Source organism: Mandrillus leucophaeus, unplaced genomic scaffold (genome assembly GCF_000951045.1).
Source record: "Mandrillus leucophaeus isolate KB7577 unplaced genomic scaffold, Mleu.le_1.0 Scaffold5, whole genome shotgun sequence".
NCBI lineage: Eukaryota > Metazoa > Chordata > Mammalia > Primates > Cercopithecidae > Mandrillus > Mandrillus leucophaeus.
The window spans coordinates 6,609,706-6,614,957 of record NW_012105364.1 but is presented as its reverse complement, the minus strand read 5'-3'; positions in this window follow the sequence as shown (position 1 = coordinate 6,614,957).

Below are 5,252 nucleotides of genomic sequence, written 5' to 3'. Positions count from 1 at the left end.
CACCAAGCACCTAAAAATAGAGTTTGTTTTGGGTCTGGGAGTCAGAGCAAAGGGAAGGCAGAGGGGAAGGACCATGAGAGGGATGTCAAGAAAAGACAGGCCTGGAATGAGGGCACCTCAGCCCAACTCTGCGGGGCTGTCCCCTCCCAGGCAGGCCAGAACACCTTTCCTAGCACCCACAGGGCCAGGCCCAGCTCTCTCCCAAGAGAAATGAAGAAAACTGGAGGTGAACAAGAAGCAGAATGGTGAGGGGGGCGGCTTGAGGAATAGAGCCTGGAACCCAGGAGCCCTCCTGGCTCTGGTCCCTAGCCTTCTCCCCTCCTGCCCTGGATCCTAGGACTAGAGAGCAGGAACAGGCCAGCAGAAGGGCCCTCCAGTGGGTGCCTGATTTTTTTCTTTTCTTTTTTTTTTCTTTTTTTTTTTTGAGACAGAGTCTCCCTCTGTCGCCCAGGCTAGAGTGCAGTGATAGGATCTCTGATTACTGCAACCTCTGCCTCCCGAGTTCAAGCGGTTCTCGTGCCTCAGCCTTGTGAGTAGCTGGGACAACAGGCACATGCCACCAGGCCCAGATAATTTTTGTGTTTTTAGTAGAGACGGGGTTTCACCATGTTGGCCAGGCTGCTCTCGAACTCCTGACCTCAAGTGATCGGCCTGCCTCAGCCTCCTCAAGTGCTGGGATTATAGGCATGAGCCACTGTGCCCAGCCCTGGGTGCCTGTTTTTCATCCCTTTGTGCCTTTAGCTCTTGGGGATCAGTAGTAGGTAGGGCAAGGGCCAGGGAAGTCTGCTGCACACATTACTTTGTAATTACAAAAAACAAGTCTTTTCATCTTTGGACAAGGATGACTGCTCCCAAAGGCCTGCTTTGCTGGTCTCTATCTCCTTCTTTCTTCAGTCCTTAGGCTTAACTCAACCTTACTGTTTCCCAACATAACAGATTTCTCGTTTGCAAAATTGGGATAATAATTGTCTCTCTGTCCTAGAGTTACTGCCACCATTAAATAAGTCAGTATACACAGAGGGCTTTAAACAGTGACCGGCACATAGATAGACTTTGTGAGTGTTTGCTACTATTCTTACTACAGCACTAGGGTTCCAAGGAGTGAAAGATGAAGCCGCTGAGTGCAGTGGAGGAGGTGGAGAAGTCTGGGTCAGTGAACAGGAGAGATTGGTAGTGGGGGACACCAGGACAGGGCCGGGGGGCAAGGAAGAGATGCAAGCGGCCAGAAGAGGAGTCTTGCCAGGGGCTGGACCACAGGTGCAGGTGCAGTCTCACTAGCAGGTAAAGAGGTGAGGAGGCTGGCAGCTGGGAGGAGCTATGCACCATCTGCAGGACTGATCTGTTTTGTAGGGCAAAGTAGGCCCCAGGGCAGACTGTCCTGGTTCTCCTGTCACTGTGAAAAGGCACACAACTTGCCCACTTAGAGCACAGTCCCCCACTCCTGCCCCTCCCACCCTGCCGAAGACCCCTGGACCACCCAGGCACAGGGTAAGGGGGATGGGGTGGTAGGTCGATGTCAGCACTGGGGGCTCGGATCCAAGCCCCTTCTCCTGCACCAACACCAAAGCAGGAACAAACCTCAGTGAGGCTTTGGTTTTTGACAACCTGAAGGCTTTCCACAGGTGCCAGGCGAACTCAGCTGTTTCTTGCATCAGGGGAGTGGAGACCTCCTGCCTGTAACCCCCTCCCCTCCCAGGTCATGATCCCTCAGGTCCTCAGAGAACAGAAGAGCAGCTGAGGGGCCTGTGGCAGGGGGAGGACCACAACAAAGCCACCAGGTCAGCACCCACATGAGGCCTAGTCAGGGTTTTCATGCACGAAGGAAGACACCTTATGCTCCCTCTGGAGCCCCGATACAGGCCCCCAGCTCACCTCTGCAGGCCTCTCCACTCCCTGCAGCCAAGAGTTGGAGAGCCATGGCAGTCTCTGGCTCCTCACCTCAGCTCTCCTCCCTGTCTCCTCTGAGATCTGAGGTCTTCGTGATGTAAGTGGTAGTATTGCTAAATGACAATGTTGGTGCTGGGGCCACTTCTCTCCCTGACCTGTGAGAGGGCCTGTCTGCGCAGGGAGGCTGGGGGCAGGGGCTGGTGGGGACATGCTCTGTGCCTGGGGCTGCTGGGGGAGAAGAGAGGAGCCCTTCCGATGCCCTCCATTCCTTTTCTCTCTCTCTCCTGCCCCCTGGCCTTCTCCTGGGCAGTGGGTGGGCGGCTGAATCTCTGGAGTGCAGGCTGTGTGTGCAAACATCTTGCGGTCTGCACGTTTCTGCGCTCCCCACCCCACCACAAGCAGAGCCCTGATTGTGTGGTCTGTAGAGGGCGCTGGCGGAACCTTTTGTAAGACCTGCCTAGGAATGAGGGCTTGGGTGAAGGGGACATACCTGAAATACTAGTGCCTCTGGCTATCGGAGCAGATTGCTCAAAACGCACTTCCTGTTTTACAAGGTGTAGTAAGCCACTCATCGAACTCCATCCCAAATTCTGAAATCCGAATAAAGTGCCTGGATCAACCTTCCCTGGGAATGGAGAGAGCTGTGTTCCAGTTCTGCTTTGTCAAAGCTGCAAAGGCCACTCCACCCTCCTTCTTCCAGGCGGGGTCACTGCTGGTTGATAGGAGAGTGAAGTCATGTCTATGAGGGCCAAGAGCAGGAAAAGCTGGGAGGGTGGAGATCACAGAGATGCAGGGCTGGCAGAAGCATGGGAGGTGACGGGGAAGCCCAGTGGAGGAGCGCTTGCTTCATCCTGGCACCCTGAGCAAGGTCATGCCCGGTCCCCGAGGGACCAGATCCCGCCAGGGAAAGGAGAGTGGGCAGCAGCTCCCCCTGCCCCCCACCAGGCCCTCACAGTCAGTGCCAGGGGGTGAAGCTGGTGGGGGGAGGGTGGAGAATAACATATTGTGGGAGCTCCAAAGATTCGAATCATTGAACGAATGCAGAGGAGAAAGGGACAGAAGTAGGCCCAGGTCCTCTGGGTCTTCGTATTCAAAGTGTGGCCATGGACCAGCAGCACCGGATGCTTGTTAGAAAAGCAGACTCTTGGCTGGGCGCGGTGGCTCACGCCTGTAATCCCAGCACTATGAGAGGCCATGGTGGGTGGATCACTTGAGGTCAAGAGTTCAAGACCAGCCTGGCCCACATGGTGAAACCCCCGTCTCTACCAAAAATACAAAAATTAGCCAGGTGTGGTGGCAAGTGCCTGTAATTCCAGCTACTTGAGAGGCCGAGGCAGGAGAATCACTTGCACCTGGGAGGCGAAGTTACAGTGAGCTAAGATCGTGCCACTGCACTCCAGCCTGGGTGACAGAGCAAGACTCCGTCTCAAAAAAAGAAAAAGAAAGAAAGAAAAGTAGACTTTTGCCCCCTACCCCTGAAATCTGCATTTCAGCACGGGGCCGCCTGCCTCGCAGACAGATGTGAGCAATCTAGAGGAGACAGCAGGGTTGCACTGCCATCCCCACCCATGTCCCTGCACACGTTCGGCTGCCTTGGCTTATGGTGACCCAGAAAGCTCCCCTACCTTCTGGCCAGACGGGTCTGAGTGGCCTTCTGGAATTCACAGCAGGTGCGGAGTGGGGGCAGCGTGGAGCAGTCTCTCAGCCCACTCCCTCTCCACTGTCCCCAGCATCGTCCCCTGGTGCTGAGTGAGCCCTGGTGACAGGCAGGCTCAGAGAAGGCAGCCCAGGAAAGGGGGGATCAGGGGCAGCCCAGAACAGGGTTTCTTGATCCTTGGAGGTGGAGCTTCCACTGAAAATCTGGTGGAAGTTCTGCTCCCTCTGCCAGAAAAATGGACAGACACACAATGTTGCAAATATGGCAGGGGAAGAATAGATCCTCCAGAGCCCACTCGTCCCGCAGCCGGCAAAATCCTCTCTGCTTCCACTCTGACGGTGTCTGAGTGCCTCCTCCTCCAATCTCCATGCCAGGGCCCCTCTGCCTCAGGGAGCTTGTAGGCCAGACCAAGATGCAAACCCAACGGGATGCCAGCCAAAGCAGAGGGGCCATGGGGGAGCTCCAGGAGGGAGGGGTTTATTTCCAATCTTGGAGGCAACCTTGAGATTGCAACAAGGCCACAGGCTTTGGAGTCAGCGAGGCTTGTCGTCTGTACTGTGGGGATCCATGCTGCCCCACAAGGACAGCATGAGATCATGGTAACGTGTTGAGAACTACTTCCTCTGGTTAGGGAGGAGGTCACCATCCTAGCTAGGTGTGGCCCCCCACAAAGATGTCCATAATCCAGGACCTGTGAATGTGTTACCTTACATGCCAAAAGGAACTCTGCAGATGTGATTAAATGGAAAGTTTTGAGATGAGGAGATTATCAGAGTTTATCAGATGGGCCCAATATAACCACAAGGGTCTTTATAAGGGAGACAAGGGTGTCAGAGTCAGCGCAGGTGTGAAACTGGAAGCAGGGTAGAAAGACAGGGACATTTAAAGATATTACATAGCTGATTCTGAAGATGGAGGAAGGGGCAGCCGCTAGAAGTCAGCAAAAGCAAGGGAATGGGTTGTCCCCTAGAGCCTCCAGGAGGAACGCAGCCCTGAGGACCCACTGCAGACTTCTGGCCTCCAAAACAGTAAGATTGTACATTTCTGTTGCTTTCAGCTGCTAAGTGTGTAGTGATTTGTTACAGCAGCCAAAGGAAACTAATACGCTAGGCCTTGCCAGGTAGAAGCCAGAGCCTGCTGCGGGGAAGCTGTGGGGCAGAAGGGAGGTCAGAGGGGAATTTTGCAGAAGGGCAGGGCAAGGGCTGAGCCTGCAATGAGAGGGAGGAGGGGCCAGGCCCTGAGTGCTCAGCCTATGACCTCACCCTTGGCCAGCTGAAGCTGCCCTGGCACCCGGATGCCTGTCAGCCTGGGGTTATATGCCTGACTGGACCAGAAAGGGATGCCTGTGTAGCCAGTCCTGAGGCAAGGGTGGGGGTGTGACAAAGAAGTTCGATGCCAGAGAGGGAGCCCACTCAGCCCCGGGGCTGCAGAGCACACATGAGGGGAGGGAGGAGGCTGGTGGGGCTGGCACAGTTCCCTGTCGCCCAGGGCCCCGTGCCAGCTCAGTCCTTCTCTACCTCTCTCCTACTGATAGGAAGAACCTCCACCCTACTCTTCTCTTTCCTTTCTCCATCCCCAGCCTATTCTGCCCTCCCCCGGGAGAGTGGGAGAGGCAGGGACTTTGGGGCTAGAGATTGAGGCTGTGGGCTGGGTGATGGCTCATGCCTATAGTCCCAGCATTTTGGAAGGCTGAGGCAGGAGGATCATT